This window comes from Cnephaeus nilssonii (genome assembly GCF_951640355.1).
Source record: "Cnephaeus nilssonii genome assembly, chromosome: 1".
Classification (NCBI taxonomy): Eukaryota; Metazoa; Chordata; class Mammalia; order Chiroptera; family Vespertilionidae; genus Cnephaeus; species Cnephaeus nilssonii.
This window is the reverse complement of record NC_137072.1, coordinates 25,365,039-25,379,300: the sequence shown is the minus strand read 5'-3', so window position 1 is coordinate 25,379,300 and position 14,262 is coordinate 25,365,039. Positions and strand designations below refer to the sequence as shown.

General features: G+C 45.3%; 1 protein-coding gene across 1 annotated transcript in view; it reads left to right on the top strand.

Moving 5' to 3' along the window:
* The window catches only part of STAM (signal transducing adaptor molecule), a 117,021-nt gene that overhangs the window by 99,819 nt on the left and 2,940 nt on the right, over positions 1-14,262 (top strand). The gene's annotated exons all lie outside the window — the stretch shown is intronic.

Here is a 14,262-nt window from a genome sequence, read left to right as displayed (position 1 = left end):
ACTTGATAACTGTAATTTTGCTACTGTTATGAATCATAATGTAAATATCTGTGTTTTCCGATGGTCTAAGGCAACCCCTGTGAAAGGGTCGTTCGACCCCCAAAGGGGTCGCTACCCACAGGTTGAGAACCGCTGTTATAGATGGTTGCTTTATAGGAAGACACTCAAGAGTCTGAATTTAGATTGCCTGGAGCATATCTCCTAATTCCAGTTGGTGGATTTTGAGACTTCCATCTACTCATAAGCAAGTGGGGCTTACCTCATTCCAGCCCTCGGAATGCCCAGTTTGCTCTCCTGTTCTTTTGGAGAGTCACAGAGATGAATCTACCTGTCTTCCCCCATTTTCACAACTTGCAGCTCCAGGTCACATTTTCTCTTAACCTGACCCATTGCAGGACTAACGTCTCACAGCTCCTCCCTTGCTCCAAAGCACCTTTTTAAGTAGTTTTCTGATTGCAGCTAGAAGCACCAAGGCTGAACTGAAACAGAGGGCCCAAGCTGGCTAATTTGATGTCTGTTCAACATGATGCTTAAATTTGTTTACCTTTATTTCACAGAGAGGCTACACCTTGTATATTCACCTAGGGAATCCAAAGCACTGTCCAATTGGACTGTTGAAGACTTGTAATGGAATAACAATTAAGGAACTGAATTTTAAATCTGATTTAACTTAAATTTAAAACCTGAAGGAGTGTGAAAATAGTTTTTCTGTTAACTATCATTTTGGTAGGACTATATTTCACTGTAGCTATTGTATCACATAAACTAGTATTGTAATGTGTGCATTTAACTTTTTTTTTTAATGTAGCTATTAGAAAACTTAACATCGCACATGTGCTTCACATTCTATTCCTATTGGACAATGCTAATGTAAGGCCTCCAGGACCTGACCATACAATTCTCAAGAATGTGCCTGGTGCGATGTGGCAGACAGACTCCAGAGGAGATCCCCCATGATCCCACCCTGCTGATGTTCATGCCTTTGTTTAATCCCGCCCCTTTAAATGTGGGCAGGACTCAAAGCTTGCTAATAGCCAATAGTGGGAAGGTGATGGGCTATTGTTCCTGTGTGTGTGCTATGTAGACTCCTTGCTAGGTGATGGAGCTTGGGAGCAGACCTGATGTGTATTTTTGGAGGAGAACGGGCTCTGGCCACCATCTCCTGTGTAGCGGGCAGAGGACCCTGCTCAGCTGTGCCAGGCTTCTTACCCACAGAGTCTGAGATAATACTGAGTGTTGTCCTAAGGCTAAGCCATTAAATGTGCATTAATTTGTTATTTGGTAATGGGAAACATAGAGCCTGGGAAAGGAGGGGGCCCTGTGGAACTATGGAAGTGTAGCAAGAGGGCTCTATTGGGAGGAGTGAAGCTTAGCCAGATATTTGGAGTATCCTAGCCCCTTAACTAAACTGTTCTTCTGGTCGTGCATAAGGCTTGGTTCAGGTTAGCTTACCTGCCTTGTTTTGGTTTCATGCTCACAGAACAATTTGTTGATTATTACTTGCTCCCTGTGTAGGCCCCCTTCAGGGAGAGGAAGTTCAGGTTCATTGGACTTTTGGCGGTGAAGCCTCATGGTTTGCAGGATTTGTTTAACTGACTGCAGGCTCTTGGGACATGGTTGAAATTGGCCTCATCCTGCTGCCTGGTTCCTGCTGACTACAGTTTTAAGTAAATGCTGCATGAGGCAAACAGATTGATCCCAGCTTCTGTCAGGCACATTAACCATAGTGATCGATGGAATGTTAATATTCATGAAAATTTGCCAAAAACTAAGATGGTGTAGAAATGAAGGCTAGAAATTATCCTATATAACAAAGCCTAATATGTTAAGTGTCTGGTTGTCTGGTGACCAGTCGACTGTTCAACCAATCAAAGCGTAATATGCTAATGATATGCTAAGGCTGTTCAACCGCTCGCTGTGACATGCACTGGCCACCAGGGGACAGACAGTTGACCAGTCGACCAGTTGCTATGACATGCACTGACCACCAGGGGGCAGACGCTTTGAGCGGTAGGTTAGCTTGCTGTTGGGGTCAGGCCGGTCGGGACTGAGCAAGATGCGCTGGACATGCCCTGGAGCCCTCCCACGGTCCCTCTTAGCCCTGATTGTGCACCAGTGGGGTCCCTTGGCCTGGCCTGTGCCCTCTCGCAATCTGGGACCCCTTGCAGGATGCCGGAGAGCCGGTTTCGGCTAGATCCCGCAGGCCACTCCCCTCAGGAGGGCGCCAGAAGCAGGGCTCACAGCTGGCGAGCACTGCTGTGGGGGCGCAAGCCTCTCCCTGATCAGGACTGATGGGGCGTGAGCCCGCGGCAGGCGCAGTGGGGCTGAGATGACTGGGAGTGGCAGGTGGGAGCTGCAGGTGGTGTTGGACTGCGGGTTTCGTCCTGATCCCCGCAGGCCAGCCTGAGGGACCCCACCCGTGCACGAATTCATGCACTGGGCCCCTAGTTTAAAGATAATTCTCCGTAGTTCTTTCATGTTTCTGCATATCTAGCAAGCAGAGACAGACTTTTTTCTAAACTACCTTTTCAAGGATGTTTATATTGCACACAGCCTCAGAAGACAGAGATGGTGTCTCCCTTTAGAGCAAAGTGCTGGCAAGCTCACCGGTGTAAAATATTGGGGTTCCTTAAACTCAGGGTTTCTCTTTTGTTTTGCAGCTCACTCATGTGCAGGTGTCAGCTGACTGTCTTCTTACATTCCCGTGCTCAGGGAACTGGCACAAGAAAATGCTGATATTTTAGCTACTGCTAATGCTATAAATAATACAGCCCTTAGTTTTGGACCCATGCATCCTGTATCTCTGTCAGCATTCAGGGAATAGTGCAGGGCTCACTGTTAGCTTGCAAGTAAGGTAAAATCTCAGAGTCTTCATGTGACTGACACTTGCGTTGGATAATAATAAAGTTAAGACGTTTCTAGTGGAACGGAAATTAATCCATTCATGACCATACCTTTTCCAGAATGGATTGGGTGCCCATATGTTTTTTAACTCTGAGAGAAAAAGATGTGTTTGTTTTGTTGGATAAGATCACACCATTTCTTTCCGAAGCATCCTGTGTCAGTGAGTAGATCTTCCTAGGAGTAAGGTTATCTGGGGCAGTGACACCTTCTACACTAGCTTATTGCATTAACTTCTCCTGGGCTTCAGTTATCTATAATAATAAAAGCGTAATATGCTAATTAGATTGGACAGCTGAACAACCTTCTGGACGTCCTTACGGACTTCCTACTGGACGACCTTCTGGATGAAGCCGGGGCTGCAAAGGCTGAGGCAAGCCGCTGAGGCTGCAAGGGCCAAGCCCCTTGCACGAATGTTGTGCATCCGGTCTCTAGTATTCTATCTAATAAAAGAGTAATATGCAGATTGACCATCACTCCAACACACAAGATGGCTGCCCCCATGTGGTCAAAGATGGCTGCCCCCATGTGGACATAAGATGGCTGCCACAAGATGGCCAGCAGGAGAGGGCAGTTGGGAGGGACCAGGCCTGCAAGGGAGGGCAGTTGGGGGGCGATCAGGCCAGCAGGGGAGGGCAGTTGGGAGGGACCAGGGCTGCAAGGGAGGGCAGTTGGGGGCGATCAAGCCTGCAGGGGAGGGCAGTTAGGGGTGACCAAGCCAGCAGAAGAGGGAAGTTGGGGGCGACCAGGCCTGCAGGGAAGGGCAGTTGGGGGGGACCCAGGCCTGCAGGGGAGAGCAGTTGGGGGGGACCAGGCCTGCATGGGAGGGCAGTTAGGGGTGACCAAGCCTGTAGGGGAGGGCAGTTAGGGGCAAACATGCTGGCAGGGGAGCAGTTAGGCATCAACCAGGCTGTCAGGGGAGTGGTTAGGGGGTGGTCAGGCTGGCAGGCAGAAGTGGTTAGTGGCAATCAGGAAGGCAGGCAGGCGAGCAGTTGGAAGCCAGCAGTCCTGGATTGTGAGAGGGATGTCTGACTGCCCATTTAGGCCCGATGTTATAGGAGAGGAAAAAGAAGCAGAGAGTTAAAAAATTTGCCAAGATCATCCAGCTAGAAAGTGGCAGAGCTGGGTTCATATCTAGGTAAAGTTCGTGTCCTCATCCACTATGCTGTACTGCTCTCTGCTTGTCATTGAGAAATGATTCACTCCCTACCTGAGAACTCTGGAAGCGACAGGGGAGAATGAGAATGAGGCAGGTGCCTGCTCTCCAGAATCTTCACACTAGGAGAATTTTGTGCTCCTGTGTGTGTGTCTTCCACAGAAGGACTCCCAGGTAATCATTTGTGTGTGAGAAGAACACATTAGGATACAAAAACATACCCTTTCAGGTTAAGCAATTGGTTACAGGTTTTTAGCTGATTTAAATTATTTAAATAAACCTTAATATTCTAATCTGGGGACTATGGAGACATACTTGGCCAAAGGGTTACCTAATTTATGCCCAAGAGTAATAAAATTCTAGAAATTAAATAGTTATGCTGGATCATTTTCCTTAAAACTTTTACTCAACTCAAATCTCCTTATCTATGTGAGCCTCTTGAAGATAATAATGGGATATTTTTTCATATTTGTATCTGTATTGTCCCTAGAATAATATTTTTTCAGTGTATTTAAGTGTTGAGTGAATGATCAATTCAGCTTTATTGTATGCAAGATGATTTCCACAGAGCTCTGTATCTGTCAGGGCCCTGGCAGGAAGCAGAATTACACTCAGGAGGTTCACCTGAACAGGCTTTAGTGAAAGAACTATTTCCCTGAGGACTGAAGGGACAGACACCCGTGACTGTCTGACTCCTAGGCCTAAGGGGCAGCTGTTTAGAGTTACACAGCAGCTGCTTGGAGCCCAGTGGGAGCTGGAGTTTATGGAGAGGGACAGAGTGACAGAGCTGTAACTAGCACAGCAGGCAAGACAGAGGGACCAGGGGACAAATATCCCAGTGTCTCCTGCTGTCAATCCTCTCATTGGATGAACCCAACTGAAATACCAAATGATGGAGAATGCATCTAGGGGTAGTGGGACTAAAGGAAAAGAGCCAGTATCCTAGAACAATATCTGGACATGTCTTAGTCCAGGCTACTAAACAGTACATAGACTGGCTGGCTTATAACCAACAGAAATTTATTTCTCATAGTTCTGGAAGCCTAGAGGTCCAAGATCAAGGTGCTGGCAGTTCTAGTGTCTGGTGAGAAGCCAAACTTCCTGGTTTGTAAACCTTACCTGGCGGTAGGCAACTCTCTGGGGCCTCTTGTATAAAGGCACCTCCCCAAAGCTCCACCACCTAATACCATCACAATGGTGGTTAGGTTTCAACATGAATTTTGGGGGACACAACCATTCTGTAGCAGGATTGCAGCATGTACTGCTACCTAATGCAATTTGATTTGTCACCTGCAAAAATAACTAAAATTTTCCTCTATCAAATATGCGTATTTTATGAAAAGCCAACATGCTCTAGGTGTTTTCAAGTTAGTTGTTTAATATTAACATTACTAAGAATTTACGTAAAGTACTGAATTAAAATTATCAATAGGTGGTGCTGCTGAGATTAAATCCTGAAAAATCTAAAATAGACATTTAACTGAAGATTATGTAGGATTCAGACAGGTCATTTGGGAAAGATAGGGTAGTCGGTTTATAACTCACTGTTTCTCATGACATTTGTAAAGCATTACTTTTTACAATTTTGATTTACTTAATGGATGGAATGTCCTGGACTTGCCCAACAATCAAAGCAGCAGCAACTGAGGTATCTTTACAGAATCGGAAAGATGCGCATGCTATAGAGCATATTATGGACTATTTTCTGACTTGCTGTATTGGGAGGGTGACTATTGCCTTGTTGCTCTAATTAACTTTTAGAGAGATAGGTAATGAATCATGGGCGTGCGTCAAGATTTTAAAAGTGATTCCATTTCCAGGAGAAGAGAACTACTTGCAAGGAACTTCACAGCTTTTTTTTTTTTTTTTTTTTTTTCTGGTAACATCATCTCATGAGACAAAAATGAACAATGACTTGGTGACACTGGGAGGTACCATTTTCCTGTCAAACCCCAGCAAACAGAGATCATAATAGGCCCATAAAAATCATGGCATTTAAAAATATCCAACCTAGCCCTAGCCGGTTTGGCTCAGTGGATAGAGCGTCAGCCTGCGGACTGAAGGGTCCCAGGTTCGATTCCAGCCAAGGGCACATGCCTGGGTTGTGGGCTCAGTCCCCAGCCGATCAATGATTCTCTCTCATCATTGATGTTTCTATCTCTCTCTCCCTCTTTCTTCCTCTCTGAAATCAATAAAGAAATATATTTTAAAAATAAAAATAAATAAAAATATCTAACCTAGCATGGATTGTAATGATGCTTCAGTCTTCTATTCCCCAAATTACATCACAGGGTTAACTGGTAGAATACAGATCCCCAGGCCATTTCTGCTTCTGTTGCTCTGGGCTAGGACAGGAAATCTTTAACAAGTTCTCCAAGTGACCCACATGGTCACACTAGTTTGGGAAACAATGATACTATGCAACTTCCTTTTGAGCTAGGTTTCCATAAGCACTCGGCCCTCGCCTTCACAAAAACTCTGGGGTCACACTCACCTTTGAAAAGGTGAAGAATGGCACGGGCCCTCCCCCCAGAAATATGTTCCTACACAGTTTTACATGTAATTTTGGGTGCTTCAGAGACTCTTTGGTAGCCTACCTTACGAACCCCTGTCCTATTGAATCAGTTTGAAACTGCCAAGCCTAGATTTTAAGTCTTCATAATCTTTTAAAAGATGTTTTTATTGATTTTAGAGAGAGAACAAGGGAGAGGGAGAAATAGAAACATGAATGATGAGAGAGAATCATTCGATCGGCTGCCTCTTACATACCCACTGCTGGGAATCAAGCTTATAACCCGGGCATGTGCCCTGACAGGGAATCGAACCACGGACCTCTTGGTACATGGGTTGACACTCAACCACTGAGCCATACTGGCCGGGCAAGTCCTCATAATCTTGGTCCACCCTCGATCAAGTCTTTGCCCACTATACCCATCATAGTCAGGAGCTATGGAGATGAGTAGATTTTACCATTCATATTCCTGGACACATAAATAAAATCCAAGGGACCTGTATGAGTTCTATATGAGTTCTTAACAACACAGAATATAGTTTATTAAGAAAATGCTCAGACAAAATTTCATAGTTTGAGGTCACTGGCATCTTCCGGGGAAAAAAGTAGACTGTATTGATCTGTCCAGGTGTGTGTTTCAATTTCTTTTATTTTCAAAGATAAGCCTCTCGTGTGGGGTATGTTATACCACAATAAAAGTCATTCCTGCAGCACGGAGCTCACAGTCTTCTACAAAAACATCCTTCAGCATCAGGCCTGATTCCACCAGCAGGTATATTGTTAAGTCACTCAAAGGTGTTTTTGTGTGTTTGTTTTTTATTGATGTTAGAAGAAGGGAGGGATGAAGGGGTGAGGGGAGAGGGAGAGAGAGAGAGAGAGACATCGATGTAAGAGAGAGACATCAATCAATTGCCTCCCACATGTGCCCCTACCAGGGATTGAACCCGAAACCTGGGTATGTGCCCTGACTGGGAATTGAACCTGCCCCACCTCTTGGTGTACATGATGATGGCCCAACCAACGGAGCCACCTGGCCAGGGCTCAAAGGTTTTTAATTACTGAAACGAATAGGTTTGTTACTAGTCTGAGTTGGCTTATCAGCAGTTTGATAATGACTGTAATGTAAGTTCAAAGTATTACAAAAGAAGGTCATATCGATTAAATACCTTAGGTCAGATCCTAAATAGATGTTAAAAATAGAAGTCATATCTACTGTGGGGTTGATTTAACCATTACATTTTGTTTACTTCTGTATTTAGTGTATTTAGCTATTTACATGAAATGGATTTATCCAAGCTTAAGCAATACAGGAAAAATAACTCATAAAGTGGCAAGACACATGCGGTTTTTTAAAACATGTTTTTATTGATTTCAGAGAGAGGAAGAGAGTGAAACATCTTTGATGAGAGAGAATTATCAATCAGCTGCCTCCTGCACGCCCCCTTTTGGGGATCGAGCCTGAAACCTGGGCATGTGCCCTGATTTCCTGGTTCATGCACCACACCTGCGGGCACTCCACATGGTGTTTGCAGCACCCACAAGCAGTTTTAGCTGTAAACATGTTTATTTAGTCCCCAGTGTCTCCGCGTAGCCACAGCGTGTAGCTGAAAATGGCACGCAGCCGATGTTTGAGCACTCGCAGCCCTGACAGTGACCAGGTGGGCAGGCAGGGCATGCAGAGCAGGCCTGACTGCTGTTTTTGAAAGTCATGTTTACAAGATTGGCCCTTGGCTGGCATTTGGGAGCTTGGATTTTGGGAGGGTTCCACCATTCCCAGCACTGATAAGAGTGGCTCACGGTGTCCAAACTATTTGCACAAACAATGTGGTTTGTGCTGAACACCTGCTTTCCTTCTGGCAGTCTGGAATTTGGGTACCTGACAGGCAGAGAGTGCTCATGTGACCAATAAAAGCCCCAGGCACTAAGACTAATGAACTTTCCTGGTTGGCAACCTGTCACATGTGGGCACAGCTGGTTGCTAGGGAAATTAAACTCAGCCGCGTCACTCTATTGGGAGAAGACTTTTGGAAGCTTGTACCTGGTTCCCCCTGGACTTTCCCTCATGCACCGTCTCCCTTTGCTGATTTCCTGTTGGGTCCTTTTGGTGTAATAAGTCATAGCCATGAGTACGGTACGCTGAGCCCTGTGGGTCCTCCTGGTGAGTAATCAAAACTAGGGTGGGTGTGTTGGGGTTTCTGCAACACAGCAAGATACTGTCGCTGCCTTTAAGGAAGTCATAACTGTGTGAGGACATAAAAACATTTGCATTTAAAAGTACAGCACAGGGTAGGATTTAGTACAGTATTAACCCTTTGCACTCACTTGCTTTTTTCTCGATTCCTTTATTCTAATGCTAACCGTGTCGAGTCACACTCGACATCCGAGTGCAAAAGGTTAAGTACTATCAGAAGAGGTAGGGACTAATGTTGCTCGCAGTTGGGAAGTCTGATATAGTCTTTAGTCATTTCAATGGAGCAACTTTGTTGAAGTAATAATCTCTCTCTCTATATATAAAGAGCCAGTGTCCATAACATCCAAAATGACCAAAGGCTCAACTGAACGCCAGGCTGCGCGCACAGCATGCTGAGCGGACTGAACTGCTGACCTCTCTGAGAGAGAGAGAGGCGGGGACTTGCAGCAGTGACTTGTGTGAGGCTGCCTCATGGCACCCCGAATCCCTCCCTGACCAACCACTGTGACTCCAAGCCAGCGAGGGCCACCTCCAGGCCGCAGCCCCAGGTCCCTCACCCCCACCCCAGGCCCGAGAGCGTGGCACCAGGCAGGGGCACCTGGGGTTTGGGAATGCGGTGCGAGGGTCTGGCGCGGCGTGGGGGGGGGGGGTGCTGTGTTTATACCACCAAGTTCCCCACTTCCACCCCGGCCCACACATCCCTCCTCCCTCCCCTCAGTAGCCCAGCTCCTGCCTATGTGCTTGCCGGGCAGGCCCGACTGGGCCCGACTGCACCGGGGAGTGAGTCATGGCGATCAGGACGGCTACTTCCTGGGATGGGATGGCTGGGCCACGGCGATTCATGAGGGTGACGAGCGGCCGGCCAAGCCGAGACTGGCTTCAGTGGGGCCAGCAGGAGCCCGAGGGCACTGGGTGCAGGGAAGGGACCTCAGCTGGGATCCTCCTGGCACAGGGAAGGGGCCCGGCCTGGGCCCGGTGGGGAGCTTAGGAAGTCTGGCTGGGCAGGCGCTGGTTCATACCAACTGTTACTCTGCCATCTTCCTCCAGATCTCCAAGCCAACCCCTGCCCCACCTTCCCCGGGGGAACGGGCTCTGGGTGACCTCCCCGAGCGCAGACTGTGGGCCCGGAGACTCAAGGAAGAGTGCCCGGCAGGGCTTGAGTGGGGGCCAGTGCAGAACTACCAGGGCAGAGCTGCTTCGGTGTCTCAGTGAACTTTGCAACAGACCAAAGGAGGAAACCGAGAGGGGAAAGCCCAGGAGGCGTCAATTCCCAGCACTTTAGCCACTTGAAAACAGCCCTGCTTGGAATGTGAGGCAGCTGTATGTTCAGCTGAGAAGTGAGGGGGCTGAACCCCACCATTGCTGGGCTCCTGTTGGTCCGAGGCCTGAGCATCCACCACGACAATGAAAAAACTGAGGGAGGGGTTCGGAGGAAGGGAGGACAATTGAAGGAAATTGTGTCTAGACTTTCCCCAGCCCTCTCTCTCTTTCCTCTGCCTACAAAAGCCCCAGGCCTGGCCACAGTTCTCTCTCCACCTTTTAGTCCCCTATTCTCCAACCACAGAGGAAAGAAATAAGGAAAGAGTCTGTGCTGCCTTCAGAAAGTATCTATATACCTGATCGGCCGATTGCCTCCCATGGGGAGCTGGCCTAAGCCATCAGTAGGACATCCCATGAGGTCCACCGGACTGTGAGAGAGAGCAGGCCGGGCTGAGGGACGCCCCCCCCCCCCCCACACACACACACCACCAGTGCACAAATTTTGTGCACCGGGCCACTAGTTGGTATGTAAAATTTGCACACAATGTCTATAATTTTGTGAGTGTGGACATATGTACATACTCATGTTACTATCACCACAGTCAAGGTAATAAACATATCAATCACTTTCAAAAGTTTCTTGTGTTTTGTTTTGTTTTTGTAGTAAGAATATCTAACATGAGATCAATCATCTTGTTGACTATGGGTATAATGTTGTACAGCAGCTGTCTGGAACTTACTCATCTTGTGTAACTGTAACTTTCTACCCATTGAACAATAACTCCCCCTAGTTCCCTCCATCCCCTGATACCCACCATTGCCTACTTCCATTCATTTGACTATTTTAGTTGCCTCATGTGAAAGGAACATGTCGTATTTTCCTGTGACTGGAATTTCAACTTGGCGTGTCTTCCAGGTCCACCATGTTGTTGCAAGTAGTAGGATTTCCTTTTTCTTTTAAGGTTTATTAATATTCCATTGTACATATATACCACAATTTCTATACCCATTCATCTGTTATGGACAAGATATGAAAATATCTTGGCTGTTGTGAATAATGCTGTGATGAACATGGGAGTCAACAATCTCTTCAAGATCCTGATTTCAATTCATTTGGATGTATACCCAGAAGCAGTTTGCTAGATTATATGGTAGTCCTGTTTTTAATATTTTAAGGAACCCCCATACTGTTTTCCATAGCAGGTGGACCATTACCAGGAGTAGTGTACAGATGTTCCAATTTCTCCATATCCATCCTAAATAATATGTGTAAAATAGGCATCCTAACAGGTGTTGTCTTGTTTCAGATTTCAGGGGGAAAGATTTTAGTTTTCTACCATCTCATACAATGCTAGTTATAGGCTTTTCATATGTGGCCTTTATTGAGTTGAGGAAAGTTCCTTTTATACTTTTTTTTTTTTGAGGGAGAGTGTCATGACAAGCTGCTGAATTTCATCAAATGCTTTTCTCTGCATTTATTGAAATGATCTTGTGATTTTCCCCCTTCATTCTGTTAATGTGGTGTGTCACACTGAATGATTTATGTATGCTGAACCATCCTTGCATCCCAGTGATACATTCCCCTTGGCCATGGTATATAATGCTTTCAATGTGCTGATGAATTAAATTTGCTAATATTTTGTTGATGATTTTTACATCCATGTTTATCAGAGATATTGGCCTGTAGTTTTCTTGTAATTTTGTCTGGTGTTGATATCAGGGTGATGCTGGTCTCATAAAATGAGTTTGGAAGTATTCCCTCTTCTATTTTTATGGAAGAGTTTAAAAAGAATCGGTATTAATATTTAAGTGTTTGATAAAATTCACCTGTGAGGCCACCTGGTCCTGGGCTTTTCTTTGTTGGGAGGTCCTTAATTACTGACTCAATCTCATTTGTTATCAATCTGTTCAGTCTTTCTATTTCTTCTTGATTTAGTCTTGGTAGATTTTGTGTTTCTAGGAATTTATCTGTTTCTTCTAAGTTGTTCAATTTGTTGGTGTGTAATCCTATCTAATAAAGAGGGAATATGCTAATTGACCCTCAGGCCATCGCAAAGATGGTGGCGCCCACAGCCAATAAGGAGGGAATATGCTAATTGACTGCCCCGCCCTCAAAGATGGCAGTGCCCACAGCCACAAGATGGCAACGCCCAGTCCCCTCAGCCCCACTGGGGCAGCAGGTGCACGGCCGCTCCGAGCGCCTGCCTCTGGAGTCCCCCAATCCCCTCAGCCCCCCAGCCACCCAGGGCCGGCCCGAGGTGCAGGCAAGCCTTGGATGGCGGCTGCCCAGCTGCCCAGGGCTGGCCCGAGATGCAGGCAAGCTGTGGATGGCGGTTGTCCAGCTGCCCAGGGCCACCCGAGGCTCAGGTAACCAGGGCCAGCCAAGGTTTGCACTGCTGGCAGTGGCAGCAGCAGAGGTGTGATGGGGCGTTGCCTTCCCCTGATCGCTGGGTCGCCTCCTGCCCTGAGGGCTCCCGGACTGTGAGAGGGGGCAGGCCGGGCTGAGGGAACCCCCCTCCCGTGCATGAATTTTCATGCACCGGGCCTCTAGTTGTTTATAATAGTCCCTTGTGATCTTTTTTTATTTCTGTGGCATCAGTTGTAAAATCTCTATCATTTCTGATTCTATTTATTTGGGTCTTCTCACTTTTTTTTTTTCATAGTAAGTCTAGCTAAGGGATTGTTCATTTTGTTTGTATTTTTAAAAATCTCATTTTTTTCTTCTCTAATCTTCATTATATTCTTTCTTCTGCTAACTTTGGGTTTATTGTTCTTTTTCTAGTTACTTGAGTTGTGTAAAGTTAGGTTGAATCTTTTTCAATGTAGTTGTGCATCACTATAAATTCCCCTGTATCCCATAAGCTTTGGTGTGTCATGTTTTCGTTTTCATTTTTCTTAAGATATTTTTAAATTTCTCTTTTGATTCTTGTATTTGAATATTATATTTGGCTACCTAGACTAGTGTCTTGAGCACAGTGAATGGGCCTTTTTTGCTGTTCAGGAAACTTATCTCAGCAGTTCTCAACCTGTGGGTCGCGAATGACCCTTTCACAGGGGTTGCCTAAGACCATAAAAAACACAGATATTTACATAACAATTCATAACAGTAGCAAAATTACAGTTATGAAGTAGCAACGAAAATAATTTTATGGTGGGAGGTCACCACAACCTGAGGAAGTGTATTAAAGGGTCACGTCATTAGGAAGGTTGAGAACCACTGCTTTATCTGAACCTTTAGGTTGATCAGATGCCTCTCTTATTTGCTCCCAAAATGACTTGGGCATACATCTCTCATTGTGCTTCTTTTGAAATTACTAATGGAAATATCAACTAGACTGTAATCCTATAAAGGCAGAGAGAGTGTGTTGGTCATTTTTTTTCACCCAATCATTAGCATAGTAGCTAGGATAGAGTCCACTCAGTTCATTTGTGAATTCATTCTGTCACTCATTCAGTCAGCAAGTATTTATTGAGATCTTACTCTGTTTTGAGCACTATTCTAAATATGAGTATATAACAGAAATAAAAGCTGGTAAAAATTCTTGCCATAAAAAAGCTGATATTCTAGTTGGAGAAGCAGACAATTAATGTAATAAATATGTCAAATAAACATTTTATTATTGTTAAGTAATAAGAAAAAATAAATAAATCAGGGAGAAGGACAGGAAATTTGGGGTAAGCAGTCTTACTGAGAAAGTCATTACATAAAGCCCTAAGAAAGTAGTTGGTTTTTTGGATAGCTGGGGAAAAGAACAGCAGGCCAGAAGCTGGGGTAAAGAATGTGTGTTTAAAGAATACTGAGGAGGGCAATGAGAGTGAGAGTAATAGGACATGAAGTTGGAGAGAGTGGTGGTGGGGGAGATACTGTGTGGAATATTGAAAATTCTGGGAAAGCCTTGGTTGTTTACTCTAAATGAGATGGGAAGCCACTGGGGTCTTTTGACAGAGAAGAGAAAAGTTGATGTACTTATTCAATGCTTGTCAAACAGAGTGGGTCAAATATACATAACATAAGAAGACATATTACTTATACACCTTTAGAGTCTAAGTTTTAAAAGGGTAATTCAGGCTAGGAGATTCTACACCCTCAATCTTTTAAAATATCCACTTAAAAACTGTGAGTAAAGCACAATCTGCACCACCCAGTGGAGTTAGGGAGCATTGCAGTTAGTAAGCCATTTGGAAATGTTTTTATCTACATTAACTAAAATAACTGGATAGCTGTCATTTTTGTGTGCTTTG